This window comes from Anomaloglossus baeobatrachus, unplaced genomic scaffold, assembly GCF_048569485.1.
Source record: "Anomaloglossus baeobatrachus isolate aAnoBae1 unplaced genomic scaffold, aAnoBae1.hap1 Scaffold_906, whole genome shotgun sequence".
Classification (NCBI taxonomy): Eukaryota; Metazoa; Chordata; class Amphibia; order Anura; family Aromobatidae; genus Anomaloglossus; species Anomaloglossus baeobatrachus.
Window position 1 is genome coordinate 31,114 of NW_027445301.1, and position 23,006 is coordinate 54,119.

General features: G+C 46.9%; 17 non-coding genes across 17 annotated transcripts; all 17 read right to left on the reverse strand.

Moving 5' to 3' along the window:
* Positions 1-1,412: 1,412 nt before the first annotated feature.
* Positions 1,413-1,603, reverse strand: LOC142289168 (U2 spliceosomal RNA). The gene has a single exon (XR_012749701.1). It is a non-coding gene; the product is annotated as a U2 spliceosomal RNA (small nuclear RNA).
* A 1,117-nt stretch (positions 1,604-2,720) lies between these two features.
* LOC142289185 (U2 spliceosomal RNA) lies at positions 2,721-2,905 on the reverse strand. The gene has a single exon (XR_012749718.1). It is a non-coding gene; the product is annotated as a U2 spliceosomal RNA (small nuclear RNA).
* Positions 2,906-4,227: 1,322 nt separating this feature from the next.
* On the reverse strand, positions 4,228-4,418 carry LOC142289169 (U2 spliceosomal RNA). The gene has a single exon (XR_012749702.1). It is a non-coding gene; the product is annotated as a U2 spliceosomal RNA (small nuclear RNA).
* A 1,117-nt stretch (positions 4,419-5,535) lies between these two features.
* Positions 5,536-5,726, reverse strand: LOC142289170 (U2 spliceosomal RNA). The gene has a single exon (XR_012749703.1). It is a non-coding gene; the product is annotated as a U2 spliceosomal RNA (small nuclear RNA).
* Positions 5,727-6,843: 1,117 nt separating this feature from the next.
* On the reverse strand, positions 6,844-7,034 carry LOC142289171 (U2 spliceosomal RNA). Its single transcript, XR_012749704.1, has one exon. It is a non-coding gene; the product is annotated as a U2 spliceosomal RNA (small nuclear RNA).
* A 1,117-nt stretch (positions 7,035-8,151) lies between these two features.
* On the reverse strand, positions 8,152-8,342 carry LOC142289172 (U2 spliceosomal RNA). The gene has a single exon (XR_012749705.1). It is a non-coding gene; the product is annotated as a U2 spliceosomal RNA (small nuclear RNA).
* A 1,117-nt stretch (positions 8,343-9,459) lies between these two features.
* Positions 9,460-9,650, reverse strand: LOC142289173 (U2 spliceosomal RNA). The gene has a single exon (XR_012749706.1). It is a non-coding gene; the product is annotated as a U2 spliceosomal RNA (small nuclear RNA).
* Positions 9,651-10,767: 1,117 nt separating this feature from the next.
* LOC142289174 (U2 spliceosomal RNA) lies at positions 10,768-10,958 on the reverse strand. Its single transcript, XR_012749707.1, has one exon. It is a non-coding gene; the product is annotated as a U2 spliceosomal RNA (small nuclear RNA).
* Positions 10,959-12,075: 1,117 nt separating this feature from the next.
* LOC142289175 (U2 spliceosomal RNA) lies at positions 12,076-12,266 on the reverse strand. Its single transcript, XR_012749708.1, has one exon. It is a non-coding gene; the product is annotated as a U2 spliceosomal RNA (small nuclear RNA).
* A 1,117-nt stretch (positions 12,267-13,383) lies between these two features.
* On the reverse strand, positions 13,384-13,574 carry LOC142289176 (U2 spliceosomal RNA). Its single transcript, XR_012749709.1, has one exon. It is a non-coding gene; the product is annotated as a U2 spliceosomal RNA (small nuclear RNA).
* A 1,117-nt stretch (positions 13,575-14,691) lies between these two features.
* LOC142289177 (U2 spliceosomal RNA) lies at positions 14,692-14,882 on the reverse strand. Its single transcript, XR_012749710.1, has one exon. It is a non-coding gene; the product is annotated as a U2 spliceosomal RNA (small nuclear RNA).
* A 1,117-nt stretch (positions 14,883-15,999) lies between these two features.
* Positions 16,000-16,190, reverse strand: LOC142289179 (U2 spliceosomal RNA). Its single transcript, XR_012749712.1, has one exon. It is a non-coding gene; the product is annotated as a U2 spliceosomal RNA (small nuclear RNA).
* Positions 16,191-17,307: 1,117 nt separating this feature from the next.
* Positions 17,308-17,498, reverse strand: LOC142289180 (U2 spliceosomal RNA). The gene has a single exon (XR_012749713.1). It is a non-coding gene; the product is annotated as a U2 spliceosomal RNA (small nuclear RNA).
* Positions 17,499-18,615: 1,117 nt separating this feature from the next.
* LOC142289187 (U2 spliceosomal RNA) lies at positions 18,616-18,806 on the reverse strand. The gene has a single exon (XR_012749720.1). It is a non-coding gene; the product is annotated as a U2 spliceosomal RNA (small nuclear RNA).
* A 1,294-nt stretch (positions 18,807-20,100) lies between these two features.
* Positions 20,101-20,291, reverse strand: LOC142289181 (U2 spliceosomal RNA). Its single transcript, XR_012749714.1, has one exon. It is a non-coding gene; the product is annotated as a U2 spliceosomal RNA (small nuclear RNA).
* Positions 20,292-21,408: 1,117 nt separating this feature from the next.
* LOC142289183 (U2 spliceosomal RNA) lies at positions 21,409-21,599 on the reverse strand. The gene has a single exon (XR_012749716.1). It is a non-coding gene; the product is annotated as a U2 spliceosomal RNA (small nuclear RNA).
* A 1,117-nt stretch (positions 21,600-22,716) lies between these two features.
* Positions 22,717-22,907, reverse strand: LOC142289182 (U2 spliceosomal RNA). The gene has a single exon (XR_012749715.1). It is a non-coding gene; the product is annotated as a U2 spliceosomal RNA (small nuclear RNA).
* Between the last annotated feature and the right edge of the window lie 99 nt (positions 22,908-23,006).

Genomic DNA, 23,006 nt, shown 5'->3' on the forward strand with positions numbered 1-23,006 from the left:
ACGGTGTGCTACAGAGCCCAAGGCTCGCCGGGGTCCCAAGCCAGCAAGCTCAGACTCACTCCAGGGTCGTCAGTCCTGGGGCACATTGCACCATAGCCCCCACACTTACTCAGTCTAATAGCCTCGATCCTGGTAGGGCCATGTTTTCCTCTAGATGAATATACTATCCACCCAGAGTACTAGCAAGCGCAACCTTCCAGTGTGCATTGTATCATTGTACTAAGGTGGCCTGGAGCTTAAACCACCTCTTCGAACAACACTACACTTGATCTTAGCCAAAAGGCCGAGAAGCGATAACCAGAATTGGTTTGGGCCTCGAGTGGCACCCTGGCCTATGCCGGACACATCTTAGGGAGAGAGAGCGAGAGGGAGACAAACCCACGCCTACACAAGACATTTTGTCACCCAAGCCAACCCTTGAAAAGGCTGCTTTGCAGAGCAAAAACAAGAAGAATGGTGCGTTTTGCAGCCGCCGCCCACTGCAATGAATCTGAATAACTCCTCCTTTAGGGCGCAAGCAACTCCCCTCCCCCTTGCAGTCTTTCCAATTCACGATACAAAAAGACGGACAGGACAGGTTGCCTGACTTTCCGTCACTGCCACCCTTTGCCATCCTTACCCGTAGAAAGCCCTTTCATCATCCCCAAACCCTAATCTTTTCCCTTTCCTTCCCAGCCCCCAAACCCTGCCCTCTGTACCTTTCTCACCACCCGCTTCCCTTCTCCTGTCATCCCCCTACCACCCGGGAAAAAAAGAGATTGCCCCCTCCTTCCACTAGCCCACCCTCCCACCCAAAGAACAACTTCTTCTGCGCAGCTTGTTTTCTAGGCAGCAGCGCTATTGTGATGTCATCGGGGGGCATTGTGACAAGCCGCCAGTGTTCCGTCTCTTCATGTTGTGCACTGTTCAAACCGAAAATACATCAACAGGCAGGCTACAGAAAAGCTTACTAACAAAGGTTAGAGAGGGGCTTTCTCAGAGGGCTTTTTACAGTTTGTCTATTCCCAATTAGCCGGTTTAGTATACTTAATGAAAGTACTAATTCTTTCATAGGCCGCCCATTCTTAGTATTTGACGTTCAGGTAACAACAGGTAACTTTATTTGGAGTGGAAGCAGAGAGATAACACCAGATGCCAATTGTAGATCCTCTCACACCTGTGGTCACTGCAGCATCTGACTCCACTTTGTCCAAAAGGGATCTATTCCATTCAATTACACATGATCTAGATTAGACTGACAACAAGATACTGCACGGGACATAGCAGAGTTGGTGAAGTTGAGTGGTGATGAGTTTGCTATTTGGATGAATAAAGCAAGTAAAAAGTGTGTTAGATAAAAATTCATTTCAATTCGCTAATCGGGCTAATATGAATCAGGTGAATCGAGTTCTGCTTTTGGAAACTGGGTTAAGAAGGGGTGCACCGTTCCTGGAGGTACTGCAATACCAGGTCAATGCGTGGAGTGGACAGAGCAAGCTCTTTTTCCATCTCCCTGTTCTAAAAATCCATTTAATATATGGTCCCCAGATAGGGGACGTATCAGATATTAAACTGATAAGAACAGATACTACACTTGATCTTAGCCAAAAGGCCGAGAAGCGATAACCAGAATTGGTTTGGGCCTCGAGTGGCACCCTGGCCTATGCCGGACACATCTTAGGGAGAGAGAGCGAGAGGGAGACAAACCCACGCCTACACAAGACATTTTGTCACCCAAGCCAACCCTTGAAAAGGCTGCTTTGCAGAGCAAAAACAAGAAGAATGGTGCGTTTTGCAGCCGCCGCCCACTGCAATGAATCTGAATAACTCCTCCTTTAGGGCGCAAGCAACTCCCCTCCCCCTTGCAGTCTTTCCAATTCACGATACAAAAAGACGGACAGGACAGGTTGCCTGACTTTCCGTCACTGCCACCCTTTGCCATCCTTACCCGTAGAAAGCCCTTTCATCATCCCCAAACCCTAATCTTTTCCCTTTCCTTCCCAGCCCCCAAACCCTGCCCTCTGTACCTTTCTCACCACCCGCTTCCCTTCTCCTGTCATCCCCCTACCACCCGGGAAAAAAAGAGATTGCCCCCTCCTTCCACTAGCCCACCCTCCCACCCAAAGAACAACTTCTTCTGCGCAGCTTGTTTTCTAGGCAGCAGCGCTATTGTGATGTCATCGGGGGGCATTGTGACAAGCCGCCAGTGTTCCGTCTCTTCATGTTGTGCACTGTTCAAACCGAAAATACATCAACAGGCAGGCTACAGAAAAGCTTACTAACAAAGGTTAGAGAGGGGCTTTCTCAGAGGGCTTTTTACAGTTTGTCTATTCCCAATTAGCCGGTTTAGTATACTTAATGAAAGTACTAATTCTTTCATAGGCCGCCCATTCTTAGTATTTGACGTTCAGGTAACAACAGGTAACTTTATTTGGAGTGGAAGCAGAGAGATAACACCAGATGCCAATTGTAGATCCTCTCACACCTGTGGTCACTGCAGCATCTGACTCCACTTTGTCCAAAAGGGATCTATTCCATTCAATTACACATGATCTAGATTAGACTGACAACAAGATACTGCACGGGACATAGCAGAGTTGGTGAAGTTGAGTGGTGATGAGTTTGCTATTTGGATGAATAAAGCAAGTAAAAAGTGTGTTAGATAAAAATTCATTTCAATTCGCTAATCGGGCTAATATGAATCAGGTGAATCGAGTTCTGCTTTTGGAAACTGGGTTAAGAAGGGGTGCACCGTTCCTGGAGGTACTGCAATACCAGGTCAATGCGTGGAGTGGACAGAGCAAGCTCTTTTTCCATCTCCCTGTTCTAAAAATCCATTTAATATATGGTCCCCAGATAGGGGACGTATCAGATATTAAACTGATAAGAACAGATGAGAATTCATCCGCAAATTTCAGAAAACGGTCATCGGCCACCACACAAAAGCGCAGTGCCGCAGGTGATCGCCTCCCGAGCCCAGGAACCACCAGCCAGATGGGGACGTAAGCACCAAAAGGCGCAACAATCCCCGAGGCCGGCGGTTGTGCAAGCCCGGGCCCCTCCCAGCCAAGACCAAGGCAAACCCAATGAAGGGACTACACTTGATCTTAGCCAAAAGGCCGAGAAGCGATAACCAGAATTGGTTTGGGCCTCGAGTGGCACCCTGGCCTATGCCGGACACATCTTAGGGAGAGAGAGCGAGAGGGAGACAAACCCACGCCTACACAAGACATTTTGTCACCCTAGCCAACCCTTGAAAAGGCTGCTTTGCAGAGCAAAAACAAGAAGAATGGTGCGTTTTGCAGCCGCCGCCCACTGCAATGAATCTGAATAACTCCTCCTTTAGGGCGCAAGCAACTCCCCTCCCCCTTGCAGTCTTTCCAATTCACGATACAAAAAGACGGACAGGACAGGTTGCCTGACTTTCCGTCACTGCCACCCTTTGCCATCCTTACCCGTAGAAAGCCCTTTCATCATCCCCAAACCCTAATCTTTTCCCTTTCCTTCCCAGCCCCCAAACCCTGCCCTCTGTACCTTTCTCACCACCCGCTTCCCTTCTCCTGTCATCCCCCTACCACCCGGGAAAAAAAGAGATTGCCCCCTCCTTCCACTAGCCCACCCTCCCACCCAAAGAACAACTTCTTCTGCGCAGCTTGTTTTCTAGGCAGCAGCGCTATTGTGATGTCATCGGGGGGCATTGTGACAAGCCGCCAGTGTTCCGTCTCTTCATGTTGTGCACTGTTCAAACCGAAAATACATCAACAGGCAGGCTACAGAAAAGCTTACTAACAAAGGTTAGAGAGGGGCTTTCTCAGAGGGCTTTTTACAGTTTGTCTATTCCCAATTAGCCGGTTTAGTATACTTAATGAAAGTACTAATTCTTTCATAGGCCGCCCATTCTTAGTATTTGACGTTCAGGTAACAACAGGTAACTTTATTTGGAGTGGAAGCAGAGAGATAACACCAGATGCCAATTGTAGATCCTCTCACACCTGTGGTCACTGCAGCATCTGACTCCACTTTGTCCAAAAGGGATCTATTCCATTCAATTACACATGATCTAGATTAGACTGACAACAAGATACTGCACGGGACATAGCAGAGTTGGTGAAGTTGAGTGGTGATGAGTTTGCTATTTGGATGAATAAAGCAAGTAAAAAGTGTGTTAGATAAAAATTCATTTCAATTCGCTAATCGGGCTAATATGAATCAGGTGAATCGAGTTCTGCTTTTGGAAACTGGGTTAAGAAGGGGTGCACCGTTCCTGGAGGTACTGCAATACCAGGTCAATGCGTGGAGTGGACAGAGCAAGCTCTTTTTCCATCTCCCTGTTCTAAAAATCCATTTAATATATGGTCCCCAGATAGGGGACGTATCAGATATTAAACTGATAAGAACAGATACTACACTTGATCTTAGCCAAAAGGCCGAGAAGCGATAACCAGAATTGGTTTGGGCCTCGAGTGGCACCCTGGCCTATGCCGGACACATCTTAGGGAGAGAGAGCGAGAGGGAGACAAACCCACGCCTACACAAGACATTTTGTCACCCAAGCCAACCCTTGAAAAGGCTGCTTTGCAGAGCAAAAACAAGAAGAATGGTGCGTTTTGCAGCCGCCGCCCACTGCAATGAATCTGAATAACTCCTCCTTTAGGGCGCAAGCAACTCCCCTCCCCCTTGCAGTCTTTCCAATTCACGATACAAAAAGACGGACAGGACAGGTTGCCTGACTTTCCGTCACTGCCACCCTTTGCCATCCTTACCCGTAGAAAGCCCTTTCATCATCCCCAAACCCTAATCTTTTCCCTTTCCTTCCCAGCCCCCAAACCCTGCCCTCTGTACCTTTCTCACCACCCGCTTCCCTTCTCCTGTCATCCCCCTACCACCCGGGAAAAAAAGAGATTGCCCCCTCCTTCCACTAGCCCACCCTCCCACCCAAAGAACAACTTCTTCTGCGCAGCTTGTTTTCTAGGCAGCAGCGCTATTGTGATGTCATCGGGGGGCATTGTGACAAGCCGCCAGTGTTCCGTCTCTTCATGTTGTGCACTGTTCAAACCGAAAATACATCAACAGGCAGGCTACAGAAAAGCTTACTAACAAAGGTTAGAGAGGGGCTTTCTCAGAGGGCTTTTTACAGTTTGTCTATTCCCAATTAGCCGGTTTAGTATACTTAATGAAAGTACTAATTCTTTCATAGGCCGCCCATTCTTAGTATTTGACGTTCAGGTAACAACAGGTAACTTTATTTGGAGTGGAAGCAGAGAGATAACACCAGATGCCAATTGTAGATCCTCTCACACCTGTGGTCACTGCAGCATCTGACTCCACTTTGTCCAAAAGGGATCTATTCCATTCAATTACACATGATCTAGATTAGACTGACAACAAGATACTGCACGGGACATAGCAGAGTTGGTGAAGTTGAGTGGTGATGAGTTTGCTATTTGGATGAATAAAGCAAGTAAAAAGTGTGTTAGATAAAAATTCATTTCAATTCGCTAATCGGGCTAATATGAATCAGGTGAATCGAGTTCTGCTTTTGGAAACTGGGTTAAGAAGGGGTGCACCGTTCCTGGAGGTACTGCAATACCAGGTCAATGCGTGGAGTGGACAGAGCAAGCTCTTTTTCCATCTCCCTGTTCTAAAAATCCATTTAATATATGGTCCCCAGATAGGGGACGTATCAGATATTAAACTGATAAGAACAGATACTACACTTGATCTTAGCCAAAAGGCCGAGAAGCGATAACCAGAATTGGTTTGGGCCTCGAGTGGCACCCTGGCCTATGCCGGACACATCTTAGGGAGAGAGAGCGAGAGGGAGACAAACCCACGCCTACACAAGACATTTTGTCACCCAAGCCAACCCTTGAAAAGGCTGCTTTGCAGAGCAAAAACAAGAAGAATGGTGCGTTTTGCAGCCGCCGCCCACTGCAATGAATCTGAATAACTCCTCCTTTAGGGCGCAAGCAACTCCCCTCCCCCTTGCAGTCTTTCCAATTCACGATACAAAAAGACGGACAGGACAGGTTGCCTGACTTTCCGTCACTGCCACCCTTTGCCATCCTTACCCGTAGAAAGCCCTTTCATCATCCCCAAACCCTAATCTTTTCCCTTTCCTTCCCAGCCCCCAAACCCTGCCCTCTGTACCTTTCTCACCACCCGCTTCCCTTCTCCTGTCATCCCCCTACCACCCGGGAAAAAAAGAGATTGCCCCCTCCTTCCACTAGCCCACCCTCCCACCCAAAGAACAACTTCTTCTGCGCAGCTTGTTTTCTAGGCAGCAGCGCTATTGTGATGTCATCGGGGGGCATTGTGACAAGCCGCCAGTGTTCCGTCTCTTCATGTTGTGCACTGTTCAAACCGAAAATACATCAACAGGCAGGCTACAGAAAAGCTTACTAACAAAGGTTAGAGAGGGGCTTTCTCAGAGGGCTTTTTACAGTTTGTCTATTCCCAATTAGCCGGTTTAGTATACTTAATGAAAGTACTAATTCTTTCATAGGCCGCCCATTCTTAGTATTTGACGTTCAGGTAACAACAGGTAACTTTATTTGGAGTGGAAGCAGAGAGATAACACCAGATGCCAATTGTAGATCCTCTCACACCTGTGGTCACTGCAGCATCTGACTCCACTTTGTCCAAAAGGGATCTATTCCATTCAATTACACATGATCTAGATTAGACTGACAACAAGATACTGCACGGGACATAGCAGAGTTGGTGAAGTTGAGTGGTGATGAGTTTGCTATTTGGATGAATAAAGCAAGTAAAAAGTGTGTTAGATAAAAATTCATTTCAATTCGCTAATCGGGCTAATATGAATCAGGTGAATCGAGTTCTGCTTTTGGAAACTGGGTTAAGAAGGGGTGCACCGTTCCTGGAGGTACTGCAATACCAGGTCAATGCGTGGAGTGGACAGAGCAAGCTCTTTTTCCATCTCCCTGTTCTAAAAATCCATTTAATATATGGTCCCCAGATAGGGGACGTATCAGATATTAAACTGATAAGAACAGATACTACACTTGATCTTAGCCAAAAGGCCGAGAAGCGATAACCAGAATTGGTTTGGGCCTCGAGTGGCACCCTGGCCTATGCCGGACACATCTTAGGGAGAGAGAGCGAGAGGGAGACAAACCCACGCCTACACAAGACATTTTGTCACCCAAGCCAACCCTTGAAAAGGCTGCTTTGCAGAGCAAAAACAAGAAGAATGGTGCGTTTTGCAGCCGCCGCCCACTGCAATGAATCTGAATAACTCCTCCTTTAGGGCGCAAGCAACTCCCCTCCCCCTTGCAGTCTTTCCAATTCACGATACAAAAAGACGGACAGGACAGGTTGCCTGACTTTCCGTCACTGCCACCCTTTGCCATCCTTACCCGTAGAAAGCCCTTTCATCATCCCCAAACCCTAATCTTTTCCCTTTCCTTCCCAGCCCCCAAACCCTGCCCTCTGTACCTTTCTCACCACCCGCTTCCCTTCTCCTGTCATCCCCCTACCACCCGGGAAAAAAAGAGATTGCCCCCTCCTTCCACTAGCCCACCCTCCCACCCAAAGAACAACTTCTTCTGCGCAGCTTGTTTTCTAGGCAGCAGCGCTATTGTGATGTCATCGGGGGGCATTGTGACAAGCCGCCAGTGTTCCGTCTCTTCATGTTGTGCACTGTTCAAACCGAAAATACATCAACAGGCAGGCTACAGAAAAGCTTACTAACAAAGGTTAGAGAGGGGCTTTCTCAGAGGGCTTTTTACAGTTTGTCTATTCCCAATTAGCCGGTTTAGTATACTTAATGAAAGTACTAATTCTTTCATAGGCCGCCCATTCTTAGTATTTGACGTTCAGGTAACAACAGGTAACTTTATTTGGAGTGGAAGCAGAGAGATAACACCAGATGCCAATTGTAGATCCTCTCACACCTGTGGTCACTGCAGCATCTGACTCCACTTTGTCCAAAAGGGATCTATTCCATTCAATTACACATGATCTAGATTAGACTGACAACAAGATACTGCACGGGACATAGCAGAGTTGGTGAAGTTGAGTGGTGATGAGTTTGCTATTTGGATGAATAAAGCAAGTAAAAAGTGTGTTAGATAAAAATTCATTTCAATTCGCTAATCGGGCTAATATGAATCAGGTGAATCGAGTTCTGCTTTTGGAAACTGGGTTAAGAAGGGGTGCACCGTTCCTGGAGGTACTGCAATACCAGGTCAATGCGTGGAGTGGACAGAGCAAGCTCTTTTTCCATCTCCCTGTTCTAAAAATCCATTTAATATATGGTCCCCAGATAGGGGACGTATCAGATATTAAACTGATAAGAACAGATACTACACTTGATCTTAGCCAAAAGGCCGAGAAGCGATAACCAGAATTGGTTTGGGCCTCGAGTGGCACCCTGGCCTATGCCGGACACATCTTAGGGAGAGAGAGCGAGAGGGAGACAAACCCACGCCTACACAAGACATTTTGTCACCCAAGCCAACCCTTGAAAAGGCTGCTTTGCAGAGCAAAAACAAGAAGAATGGTGCGTTTTGCAGCCGCCGCCCACTGCAATGAATCTGAATAACTCCTCCTTTAGGGCGCAAGCAACTCCCCTCCCCCTTGCAGTCTTTCCAATTCACGATACAAAAAGACGGACAGGACAGGTTGCCTGACTTTCCGTCACTGCCACCCTTTGCCATCCTTACCCGTAGAAAGCCCTTTCATCATCCCCAAACCCTAATCTTTTCCCTTTCCTTCCCAGCCCCCAAACCCTGCCCTCTGTACCTTTCTCACCACCCGCTTCCCTTCTCCTGTCATCCCCCTACCACCCGGGAAAAAAAGAGATTGCCCCCTCCTTCCACTAGCCCACCCTCCCACCCAAAGAACAACTTCTTCTGCGCAGCTTGTTTTCTAGGCAGCAGCGCTATTGTGATGTCATCGGGGGGCATTGTGACAAGCCGCCAGTGTTCCGTCTCTTCATGTTGTGCACTGTTCAAACCGAAAATACATCAACAGGCAGGCTACAGAAAAGCTTACTAACAAAGGTTAGAGAGGGGCTTTCTCAGAGGGCTTTTTACAGTTTGTCTATTCCCAATTAGCCGGTTTAGTATACTTAATGAAAGTACTAATTCTTTCATAGGCCGCCCATTCTTAGTATTTGACGTTCAGGTAACAACAGGTAACTTTATTTGGAGTGGAAGCAGAGAGATAACACCAGATGCCAATTGTAGATCCTCTCACACCTGTGGTCACTGCAGCATCTGACTCCACTTTGTCCAAAAGGGATCTATTCCATTCAATTACACATGATCTAGATTAGACTGACAACAAGATACTGCACGGGACATAGCAGAGTTGGTGAAGTTGAGTGGTGATGAGTTTGCTATTTGGATGAATAAAGCAAGTAAAAAGTGTGTTAGATAAAAATTCATTTCAATTCGCTAATCGGGCTAATATGAATCAGGTGAATCGAGTTCTGCTTTTGGAAACTGGGTTAAGAAGGGGTGCACCGTTCCTGGAGGTACTGCAATACCAGGTCAATGCGTGGAGTGGACAGAGCAAGCTCTTTTTCCATCTCCCTGTTCTAAAAATCCATTTAATATATGGTCCCCAGATAGGGGACGTATCAGATATTAAACTGATAAGAACAGATACTACACTTGATCTTAGCCAAAAGGCCGAGAAGCGATAACCAGAATTGGTTTGGGCCTCGAGTGGCACCCTGGCCTATGCCGGACACATCTTAGGGAGAGAGAGCGAGAGGGAGACAAACCCACGCCTACACAAGACATTTTGTCACCCAAGCCAACCCTTGAAAAGGCTGCTTTGCAGAGCAAAAACAAGAAGAATGGTGCGTTTTGCAGCCGCCGCCCACTGCAATGAATCTGAATAACTCCTCCTTTAGGGCGCAAGCAACTCCCCTCCCCCTTGCAGTCTTTCCAATTCACGATACAAAAAGACGGACAGGACAGGTTGCCTGACTTTCCGTCACTGCCACCCTTTGCCATCCTTACCCATAGAAAGCCCTTTCATCATCCCCAAACCCTAATCTTTTCCCTTTCCTTCCCAGCCCCCAAACCCTGCCCTCTGTACCTTTCTCACCACCCGCTTCCCTTCTCCTGTCATCCCCCTACCACCCGGGAAAAAAAGAGATTGCCCCCTCCTTCCACTAGCCCACCCTCCCACCCAAAGAACAACTTCTTCTGCGCAGCTTGTTTTCTAGGCAGCAGCGCTATTGTGATGTCATCGGGGGGCATTGTGACAAGCCGCCAGTGTTCCGTCTCTTCATGTTGTGCACTGTTCAAACCGAAAATACATCAACAGGCAGGCTACAGAAAAGCTTACTAACAAAGGTTAGAGAGGGGCTTTCTCAGAGGGCTTTTTACAGTTTGTCTATTCCCAATTAGCCGGTTTAGTATACTTAATGAAAGTACTAATTCTTTCATAGGCCGCCCATTCTTAGTATTTGACGTTCAGGTAACAACAGGTAACTTTATTTGGAGTGGAAGCAGAGAGATAACACCAGATGCCAATTGTAGATCCTCTCACACCTGTGGTCACTGCAGCATCTGACTCCACTTTGTCCAAAAGGGATCTATTCCATTCAATTACACATGATCTAGATTAGACTGACAACAAGATACTGCACGGGACATAGCAGAGTTGGTGAAGTTGAGTGGTGATGAGTTTGCTATTTGGATGAATAAAGCAAGTAAAAAGTGTGTTAGATAAAAATTCATTTCAATTCGCTAATCGGGCTAATATGAATCAGGTGAATCGAGTTCTGCTTTTGGAAACTGGGTTAAGAAGGGGTGCACCGTTCCTGGAGGTACTGCAATACCAGGTCAATGCGTGGAGTGGACAGAGCAAGCTCTTTTTCCATCTCCCTGTTCTAAAAATCCATTTAATATATGGTCCCCAGATAGGGGACGTATCAGATATTAAACTGATAAGAACAGATACTACACTTGATCTTAGCCAAAAGGCCGAGAAGCGATAACCAGAATTGGTTTGGGCCTCGAGTGGCACCCTGGCCTATGCCGGACACATCTTAGGGAGAGAGAGCGAGAGGGAGACAAACCCACGCCTACACAAGACATTTTGTCACCCAAGCCAACCCTTGAAAAGGCTGCTTTGCAGAGCAAAAACAAGAAGAATGGTGCGTTTTGCAGCCGCCGCCCACTGCAATGAATCTGAATAACTCCTCCTTTAGGGCGCAAGCAACTCCCCTCCCCCTTGCAGTCTTTCCAATTCACGATACAAAAAGACGGACAGGACAGGTTGCCTGACTTTCCGTCACTGCCACCCTTTGCCATCCTTACCCGTAGAAAGCCCTTTCATCATCCCCAAACCCTAATCTTTTCCCTTTCCTTCCCAGCCCCCAAACCCTGCCCTCTGTACCTTTCTCACCACCCGCTTCCCTTCTCCTGTCATCCCCCTACCACCCGGGAAAAAAAGAGATTGCCCCCTCCTTCCACTAGCCCACCCTCCCACCCAAAGAACAACTTCTTCTGCGCAGCTTGTTTTCTAGGCAGCAGCGCTATTGTGATGTCATCGGGGGGCATTGTGACAAGCCGCCAGTGTTCCGTCTCTTCATGTTGTGCACTGTTCAAACCGAAAATACATCAACAGGCAGGCTACAGAAAAGCTTACTAACAAAGGTTAGAGAGGGGCTTTCTCAGAGGGCTTTTTACAGTTTGTCTATTCCCAATTAGCCGGTTTAGTATACTTAATGAAAGTACTAATTCTTTCATAGGCCGCCCATTCTTAGTATTTGACGTTCAGGTAACAACAGGTAACTTTATTTGGAGTGGAAGCAGAGAGATAACACCAGATGCCAATTGTAGATCCTCTCACACCTGTGGTCACTGCAGCATCTGACTCCACTTTGTCCAAAAGGGATCTATTCCATTCAATTACACATGATCTAGATTAGACTGACAACAAGATACTGCACGGGACATAGCAGAGTTGGTGAAGTTGAGTGGTGATGAGTTTGCTATTTGGATGAATAAAGCAAGTAAAAAGTGTGTTAGATAAAAATTCATTTCAATTCGCTAATCGGGCTAATATGAATCAGGTGAATCGAGTTCTGCTTTTGGAAACTGGGTTAAGAAGGGGTGCACCGTTCCTGGAGGTACTGCAATACCAGGTCAATGCGTGGAGTGGACAGAGCAAGCTCTTTTTCCATCTCCCTGTTCTAAAAATCCATTTAATATATGGTCCCCAGATAGGGGACGTATCAGATATTAAACTGATAAGAACAGATACTACACTTGATCTTAGCCAAAAGGCCGAGAAGCGATAACCAGAATTGGTTTGGGCCTCGAGTGGCACCCTGGCCTATGCCGGACACATCTTAGGGAGAGAGAGCGAGAGGGAGACAAACCCACGCCTACACAAGACATTTTGTCACCCAAGCCAACCCTTGAAAAGGCTGCTTTGCAGAGCAAAAACAAGAAGAATGGTGCGTTTTGCAGCCGCCGCCCACTGCAATGAATCTGAATAACTCCTCCTTTAGGGCGCAAGCAACTCCCCTCCCCCTTGCAGTCTTTCCAATTCACGATACAAAAAGACGGACAGGACAGGTTGCCTGACTTTCCGTCACTGCCACCCTTTGCCATCCTTACCCGTAGAAAGCCCTTTCATCATCCCCAAACCCTAATCTTTTCCCTTTCCTTCCCAGCCCCCAAACCCTGCCCTCTGTACCTTTCTCACCACCCGCTTCCCTTCTCCTGTCATCCCCCTACCACCCGGGAAAAAAAGAGATTGCCCCCTCCTTCCACTAGCCCACCCTCCCACCCAAAGAACAACTTCTTCTGCGCAGCTTGTTTTCTAGGCAGCAGCGCTATTGTGATGTCATCGGGGGGCATTGTGACAAGCCGCCAGTGTTCCGTCTCTTCATGTTGTGCACTGTTCAAACCGAAAATACATCAACAGGCAGGCTACAGAAAAGCTTACTAACAAAGGTTAGAGAGGGGCTTTCTCAGAGGGCTTTTTACAGTTTGTCTATTCCCAATTAGCCGGTTTAGTATACTTAATGAAAGTACTAATTCTTTCATAGGCCGCCCATTCTTAGTATTTGACGTTCAGGTAACAACAGGTAACTTTATTTGGAGTGGAAGCAGAGAGATAACACCAGATGCCAATTGTAGATCCTCTCACACCTGTGGTCACTGCAGCATCTGACTCCACTTTGTCCAAAAGGGATCTATTCCATTCAATTACACATGATCTAGATTAGACTGACAACAAGATACTGCACGGGACATAGCAGAGTTGGTGAAGTTGAGTGGTGATGAGTTTGCTATTTGGATGAATAAAGCAAGTAAAAAGTGTGTTAGATAAAAATTCATTTCAATTCGCTAATCGGGCTAATATGAATCAGGTGAATCGAGTTCTGCTTTTGGAAACTGGGTTAAGAAGGGGTGCACCGTTCCTGGAGGTACTGCAATACCAGGTCAATGCGTGGAGTGGACAGAGCAAGCTCTTTTTCCATCTCCCTGTTCTAAAAATCCATTTAATATATGGTCCCCAGATAGGGGACGTATCAGATATTAAACTGATAAGAACAGATACTACACTTGATCTTAGCCAAAAGGCCGAGAAGCGATAACCAGAATTGGTTTGGGCCTCGAGTGGCACCCTGGCCTATGCCGGACACATCTTAGGGAGAGAGAGCGAGAGGGAGACAAACCCACGCCTACACAAGACATTTTGTCACCCAAGCCAACCCTTGAAAAGGCTGCTTTGCAGAGCAAAAACAAGAAGAATGGTGCGTTTTGCAGCCGCCGCCCACTGCAATGAATCTGAATAACTCCTCCTTTAGGGCGCAAGCAACTCCCCTCCCCCTTGCAGTCTTTCCAATTCACGATACAAAAAGACGGACAGGACAGGTTGCCTGACTTTCCGTCACTGCCACCCTTTGCCATCCTTACCCGTAGAAAGCCCTTTCATCATCCCCAAACCCTAATCTTTTCCCTTTCCTTCCCAGCCCCCAAACCCTGCCCTCTGTACCTTTCTCACCACCCGCTTCCCTTCTCCTGTCATCCCCCTACCACCCGGGAAAAAAAGAGATTGCCCCCTCCTTCCACTAGCCCACCCTCCCACCCAAAGAACAACTTCTTCTGCGCAGCTTGTTTTCTAGGCAGCAGCGCTATTGTGATGTCATCGGGGGGCATTGTGACAAGCCGCCAGTGTTCCGTCTCTTCATGTTGTGCACTGTTCAAACCGAAAATACATCAACAGGCAGGCTACAGAAAAGCTTACTAACAAAGGTTAGAGAGGGGCTTTCTCAGAGGGCTTTTTACAGTTTGTCTATTCCCAATTAGCCGGTTTAGTATACTTAATGAAAGTACTAATTCTTTCATAGGCCGCCCATTCTTAGTATTTGACGTTCAGGTAACAACAGGTAACTTTATTTGGAGTGGAAGCAGAGAGATAACACCAGATGCCAATTGTAGATCCTCTCACACCTGTGGTCACTGCAGCATCTGACTCCACTTTGTCCAAAAGGGATCTATTCCATTCAATTACACATGATCTAGATTAGACTGACAACAAGATACTGCACGGGACATAGCAGAGTTGGTGAAGTTGAGTGGTGATGAGTTTGCTATTTGGATGAATAAAGCAAGTAAAAAGTGTGTTAGATAAAAATTCATTTCAATTCGCTAATCGGGCTAATATGAATCAGGTGAATCGAGTTCTGCTTTTGGAAACTGGGTTAAGAAGGGGTGCACCGTTCCTGGAGGTACTGCAATACCAGGTCAATGCGTGGAGTGGACAGAGCAAGCTCTTTTTCCATCTCCCTGTTCTAAAAATCCATTTAATATATGGTCCCCAGATAGGGGACGTATCAGATATTAAACTGATAAGAACAGATACTACACTTGATCTTAGCCAAAAGGCCGAGAAGCGATAACCAGAATTGGTTTGGGCCTCGAGTGGCACCCTGGCCTATGCCGGACACATCTTAGGGAGAGAGAGCGAGAGGGAGACAAACCCACGCCTACACAAGACATTTTGTCACCCAAGCCAACCCTTGAAAAGGCTGCTTTGCAGAGCAAAAACAAGAAGAATGGTGCGTTTTGCAGCCGCCGCCCACTGCAATGAATCTGAATAACTCCTCCTTTAGGGCGCAAGCAACTCCCCTCCCCCTTGCAGTCTTTCCAATTCATGATACAAAAAGACGGACAGGACAGGTTGCCTGACTTTCCGTCACTGCCACCCTTTGCCATCCTTACCCGTAGAAAGCCCTTTCATCATCCCCAAACCCTAATCTTTTCCCTTTCCTTCCCAGCCCCCAAACCCTGCCCTCTGTACCTTTCTCACCACCCGCTTCCCTTCTCCTGTCATCCCCCTACCACCCGGGAAAAAAAGAGATTGCCCCCTCCTTCCACTAGCCCACCCTCCCACCCAAAGAACAACTTCTTCTGCGCAGCTTGTTTTCTAGGCAGCAGCGCTATTGTGATGTCATCGGGGGGCATTGTGACAAGCCGCCAGTGTTCCGTCTCTTCATGTTGTGCACTGTTCAAACCGAAAATACATCAACAGGCAGGCTACAGAAAAGCTTACTAACAAAGGTTAGAGAGGGGCTTTCTCAGAGGGCTTTTTACAGTTTGTCTATTCCCAATTAGCCGGTTTAGTATACTTAATGAAAGTACTAATTCTTTCATAGGCCGCCCATTCTTAGTATTTGACGTTCAGGTAACAACAGGTAACTTTATTTGGAGTGGAAGCAGAGAGATAACACCAGATGCCAATTGTAGATCCTCTCACACCTGTGGTCACTGCAGCATCTGACTCCACTTTGTCCAAAAGGGATCTATTCCATTCAATTACACATGATCTAGATTAGACTGACAACAAGATACTGCACGGGACATAGCAGAGTTGGTGAAGTTGAGTGGTGATGAGTTTGCTATTTGGATGAATAAAGCAAGTAAAAAGTGTGTTAGATAAAAATTCATTTCAATTCGCTAATCGGGCTAATATGAATCAGGTGAATCGAGTTCTGCTTTTGGAAACTGGGTTAAGAAGGGGTGCACCGTTCCTGGAGGTACTGCAATACCAGGTCAATGCGTGGAGTGGACAGAGCAAGCTCTTTTTCCATCTCCCTGTTCTAAAAATCCATTTAATATATGGTCCCCAGATAGGGGACGTATCAGATATTAAACTGATAAGAACAGATACTACACTTGATCTTAGCCAAAAGGCCGAGAAGCGATAACCAGAATTGGTTTGGGCCTCGAGTGGCACCCTGGCCTATGCCGGACACATCTTAGGGAGAGAGAGCGAGAGGGAGACAAACCCACGCCTACACAAGACATTTTGTCACCCAAGCCAACCCTTGAAAAGGCTGCTTTGCAGAGCAAAAACAAGAAGAATGGTGCGTTTTGCAGCCGCCGCCCACTGCAATGAATCTGAATAACTCCTCCTTTAGGGCGCAAGCAACTCCCCTCCCCCTTGCAGTCTTTCCAATTCACGATACAAAAAGACGGACAGGACAGGTTGCCTGACTTTCCGTCACTGCCACCCTTTGCCATCCTTACCCGTAGAAAGCCCTTTCATCATCCCCAAACCCTAATCTTTTCCCTTTCCTTCCCAGCCCCCAAACCCTGCCCTCTGTACCTTTCTCACCACCCGCTTCCCTTCTCCTGTCATCCCCCTACCACCCGGGAAAAAAAGAGATTGCCCCCTCCTTCCACTAGCCCACCCTCCCACCCAAAGAACAACTTCTTCTGCGCAGCTTGTTTTCTAGGCAGCAGCGCTATTGTGATGTCATCGGGGGGCATTGTGACAAGCCGCCAGTGTTCCGTCTCTTCATGTTGTGCACTGTTCAAACCGAAAATACATCAACAGGCAGGCTACAGAAAAGCTTACTAACAAAGGTTAGAGAGGGGCTTTCTCAGAGGGCTTTTTACAGTTTGTCTATTCCCAATTAGCCGGTTTAGTATACTTAATGAAAGTACTAATTCTTTCATAGGCCGCCCATTCTTAGTATTTGACGTTCAGGTAACAACAGGTAACTTTATTTGGAGTGGAAGCAGAGAGATAACACCAGATGCCAATTGTAGATCCTCTCACACCTGTGGTCACTGCAGCATCTGACTCCACTTTGTCCAAAAGGGATCTATTCCATTCAATTACACATGATCTAGATTAGACTGACAACAAGATACTGCACGGGACATTGCAGAGTTGGTGAAGTTGAGTGGTGATGAGTTTGCTATTTGGATGAATAAAGCAAGTAAAAAGTGTGTTAGATAAAAATTCATTTCAATTCGCTAATCGGGCTAATATGAATCAGGTGAATCGAGTTCTGCTTTTGGAAACTGGGTTAAGAAGGGGTGCACCGTTCCTGGAGGTACTGCAATACCAGGTCAATGCGTGGAGTGGACAGAGCAAGCTCTTTTTCCATCTCCCTGTTCTAAAAATCCATTTAATATATGGTCCCCAGATAGGGGACGTATCAGATATTAAACTGATAAGAACAGATACTACACTTGATCTTAGCCAAAAGGCCGAGAAGCGATAACCAGAATTGGTTTGGGCCTCGAGTGGCACCCTGGCCTATGCCGGACACATCTTAGGGAGAGAGAGCGAGAGGGAGACAAACCCACGCCTACACAAGACATTTTGTCACCCAAGCCAACCCTTGAAAAGGCTGCTTTGCAGAGCAAAAACAAGAAGAATGGTGCGTTTTGCAGCCGCCGCCCACTGCAATGAATCTGAATAACTCCTCCTTTAGGGCGCAAGCAACTCCCCTCCCCCTTGCAGTCTTTCCAATTCACGATACAAAAAGACGGACAGGACAGGTTGCCTGACTTTCCGTCACTGCCACCCTTTGCCATCCTTACCCGTAGAAAGCCCTTTCATCATCCCCAAACCCTAATCTTTTCCCTTTCCTTCCCAGCCCCCAAACCCTGCCCTCTGTACCTTTCTCACCACCCGCTTCCCTTCTCCTGTCATCCCCCTACCACCCGGGAAAAAAAGAGATTGCCCCCTCCTTCCACTAGCCCACCCTCCCACCCAAAGAACAACTTCTTCTGCGCAGCTTGTTTTCTAGGCAGCAGCGCTATTGTGATGTCATCGGGGGGCATTGTGACAAGCCGCCAGTGTTCCGTCTCTTCATGTTGTGCACTGTTCAAACCGAAAATACATCAACAGGCAGGCTACAGAAAAGCTTACTAACAAAGGTTAGAGAGGGGCTTTCTCAGAGGGCTTTTTACAGTTTGTCTATTCCCAATTAGCCGGTTTAGTATACTTAATGAAAGTACTAATTCTTTCATAGGCCGCCCATTCTTAGTATTTGACGTTCAGGTAACAACAGGTAACTTTATTTGGAGTGGAAGCAGAGAGATAACACCAGATGCCAATTGTAGATCCTCTCACACCTGTGGTCACTGCAGCATCTGACTCCACTTTGTCCAAAAGGGATCTATTCCATTCAATTACACATGATCTAGATTAGACTGACAACAAGATACTGCACGGGACATAGCAGAGTTGGTGAAGTTGAGTGGTGATGAGTTTGCTATTTGGATGAATAAAGCAAGTAAAAAGTGTGTTAGATAAAAATTCATTTCAATTCGCTAATCGGGCTAATATGAATCAGGTGAATCGAGTTCTGCTTTTGGAAACTGGGTTAAGAAGGGGTGCACCGTTCCTGGAGGTACTGCAATACCAGGTCAATGCGTGGAGTGGACAGAGCAAGCTCTTTTTCCATCTCCCTGTTCTAAAAATCCATTTAATATATGGTCCCCAGATAGGGGACGTATCAGATATTAAACTGATAAGAACAGATTTTTTTTTTTTTTTTTGAAGGATGAGTTTGAAAATAAAAAAGTGACCGCCTCTCGTTGCCCAGGTAACCGTCCGTCACAAGGGGGCTATGACATCCTACGATGCACACTCCCCCAAGGCCAGCAGTTGTGCAATACCCTGGCACCTTTCAGCACCAACCAAGGTAGTACCCTCCCAAACTACACTTGATCTTAGCCAAAAGGCCGAGAAGCGATAACCAGAATTGGTTTGGGCCTCGAGTGGCACCCTGGCCTATGCCGGACACATCTTAGGGAGAGAGAGCGAGAGGGAGACAAACCCACGCCTACACAAGACATTTTGTCACCCAAGCCAACCCTTGAAAAGGCTGCTTTGCAGAGCAAAAACAAGAAGAATGGTGCGTTTTGCAGCCGCCGCCCACTGCAATGAATCTGAATAACTCCTCCTTTAGGGCGCAAGCAACTCCCCTCCCCCTTGCAGTCTTTCCAATTCACGATACAAAAAGACGGACAGGACAGGTTGCCTGACTTTCCGTCACTGCCACCCTTTGCCATCCTTACCCGTAGAAAGCCCTTTCATCATCCCCAAACCCTAATCTTTTCCCTTTCCTTCCCAGCCCCCAAACCCTGCCCTCTGTACCTTTCTCACCACCCGCTTCCCTTCTCCTGTCATCCCCCTACCACCCGGGAAAAAAAGAGATTGCCCCCTCCTTCCACTAGCCCACCCTTCCACCCAAAGAACAACTTCTTCTGCGCAGCTTGTTTTCTAGGCAGCAGCGCTATTGTGATGTCATCGGGGGGCATTGTGACAAGCCGCCAGTGTTCCGTCTCTTCATGTTGTGCACTGTTCAAACCGAAAATACATCAACAGGCAGGCTACAGAAAAGCTTACTAACAAAGGTTAGAGAGGGGCTTTCTCAGAGGGCTTTTTACAGTTTGTCTATTCCCAATTAGCCGGTTTAGTATACTTAATGAAAGTACTAATTCTTTCATAGGCCGCCCATTCTTAGTATTTGACGTTCAGGTAACAACAGGTAACTTTATTTGGAGTGGAAGCAGAGAGATAACACCAGATGCCAATTGTAGATCCTCTCACACCTGTGGTCACTGCAGCATCTGACTCCACTTTGTCCAAAAGGGATCTATTCCATTCAATTACACATGATCTAGATTAGACTGACAACAAGATACTGCACGGGACATAGCAGAGTTGGTGAAGTTGAGTGGTGATGAGTTTGCTATTTGGATGAATAAAGCAAGTAAAAAGTGTGTTAGATAAAAATTCATTTCAATTCGCTAATCGGGCTAATATGAATCAGGTGAATCGAGTTCTGCTTTTGGAAACTGGGTTAAGAAGGGGTGCACCGTTCCTGGAGGTACTGCAATACCAGGTCAATGCGTGGAGTGGACAGAGCAAGCTCTTTTTCCATCTCCCTGTTCTAAAAATCCATTTAATATATGGTCCCCAGATAGGGGACGTATCAGATATTAAACTGATAAGAACAGATACTACACTTGATCTTAGCCAAAAGGCCGAGAAGCGATAACCAGAATTGGTTTGGGCCTCGAGTGGCACCCTGGCCTATGCCGGACACATCTTAGGGAGAGAGAGCGAGAGGGAGACAAACCCACGCCTACACAAGACATTTTGTCACCCAAGCCAACCCTTGAAAAGGCTGCTTTGCAGAGCAAAAACAAGAAGAATGGTGCGTTTTGCAGCCGCCGCCCACTGCAATGAATCTGAATAACTCCTCCTTTAGGGCGCAAGCAACTCCCCTCCCCCTTGCAGTCTTTCCAATTCACGATACAAAAAGACGGACAGGACAGGTTGCCTGACTTTCCGTCACTGCCACCCTTTGCCATCCTTACCCGTAGAAAGCCCTTTCATCATCCCCAAACCCTAATCTTTTCCCTTTCCTTCCCAGCCCCCAAACCCTGCCCTCTGTACCTTTCTCACCACCCGCTTCCCTTCTCCTGTCATCCCCCTACCACCCGGGAAAAAAAGAGATTGCCCCCTCCTTCCACTAGCCCACCCTCCCACCCAAAGAACAACTTCTTCTGCGCAGCTTGTTTTCTAGGCAGCAGCGCTATTGTGATGTCATCGGGGGGCATTGTGACAAGCCGCCAGTGTTCCGTCTCTTCATGTTGTGCACTGTTCAAACCGAAAATACATCAACAGGCAGGCTACAGAAAAGCTTACTAACAAAGGTTAGAGAGGGGCTTTCTCAGAGGGCTTTTTACAGTTTGTCTATTCCCAATTAGCCGGTTTAGTATACTTAATGAAAGTACTAATTCTTTCATAGGCCGCCCATTCTTAGTATTTGACGTTCAGGTAACAACAGGTAACTTTATTTGGAGTGGAAGCAGAGAGATAACACCAGATGCCAATTGTAGATCCTCTCACACCTGTGGTCACTGCAGCATCTGACTCCACTTTGTCCAAAAGGGATCTATTCCATTCAATTACACATGATCTAGATTAGACTGACAACAAGATACTGCACGGGACATAGCAGAGTTGGTGAAGTTGAGTGGTGATGAGTTTGCTATTTGGATGAATAAAGCAAGTAAAAAGTGTGTTAGATAAAAATTCATTTCAATTCGCTAATCGGGCTAATATGAATCAGGTGAATCGAGTTCTGCTTTTGGAAACTGGGTTAAGAAGGGGTGCACCGTTCCTGGAGGTACTGCAATACCAGGTCAATGTGTGGAGTGGACAGAGCAAGCTCTTTTTCCATCTCCCTGTTCTAAAAATCCATTTAATATATGGTCCCCAGATAGGGGACGTATCAGATATTAAACTGATAAGAACAGATACTACACTTGATCTTAGCCAAAAGGCCGAGAAGCGATAACCAGAATTGGTTTGGGCCTCGAGTGGCACCCTGGCCTATGCCGGACACATCTTAGGGAGAGAGAGCGAGAGGGAGACAAACCCACGCCTACACAAGACATTTTGTCACCCAAGCCAACCCTTGAAAAGGCTGCTTTGCAGAGCAAAAACAAGAAGAATGGTGCGTTTTGCAGCCGCCGCCCACTGCAATGAATCTGAATAACTCCTCCTTTAGGGCGCAAGCAACTCCCCTCCCCCTTGCAGTCTTTCCAATTCACGATACAAAAAGACGGACAGGACAGGTTGCCTGACTTTCCGTCACTGCCACCCTTTGCCATCCTTACCCGTAGAAAGCCCTTTCATCATCCCCAAACCCTAATCTTTTCCCTTTCCTTCCCAGCCCCCAAACCCTGCCCTCTGTACCTTTCTCACCACCCGCTTCCCTTCTCCTGTCATCCCCCTACCACCCGGGAAAAAAAGAGATTGCCCCCTCCTTCCACTAGCCCACCCTCCCACCCAAAGAACAACTTCTTCTGCGCAGCTTGTTTTCTAGGCAGCAGCGCTATTGTGATGTCATCGGGGGGCATTGTGACAAGCCGCCAGTGTTCCGTCTCTTCATGTTGTGCACTGTTCAAACCGAAAATACATCAACAGGCAGGCTACAGAAAAGCTTACTAACAAAGGTTAGAGAGGGGCTTTCTCAGAGGGCTTTTTACAGTTTGTCTATTCCCAATTAGCCGGTTTAGTATACTTAATGAAAGTACTAATTCTTTCATAGGCCGCCCATTCTTAGTATTTGACGTTCAGGTAACAACAGGTAACTTTATTTGGAGTGGAAGCAGAGAGATAACACCAGATGCCAATTGTAGATCCTCTCACACCTGTGGTCACTGCAGCATCTGACTCCACTTTGTCCAAAAGGGATCTATTCCATTCAATTACACATGATCTAGATTAGACTGACAACAAGATACTGCACGGGACATAGCAGAGTTGGTGAAGTTGAGTGGTGATGAGTTTGCTATTTGGATGAATAAAGCAAGTAAAAAGTGTGTTAGATAAAAATTCATTTCAATTCGCTAATCGGGCTAATATGAATCAGGTGAATCGAGTTCTGCTTTTGGAAACTGGGTTAAGAAGGGGTGCACCGTTCCTGGAGGTACTGCAATACCAGGTCAATGCGTGGAGTGGACAGAGCAAGCTCTTTTTCCATCTCCCTGTTCTAAAAATCCATTTAATATATGGTCCCCAGATAGGGGACGTATCAGATATTAAACTGATAAGAACAGATACTACACTTGATCTTAGCCAAAAGGCCGAGAAGCGATAACCAGAATTGGTTTGGGCCTCGAGTGGCACCCTGGCCTATGCCGGACACATCTTAGGGAGAGAGAGCGAGAGGGAGACAAACCCACGCCTACACAAGA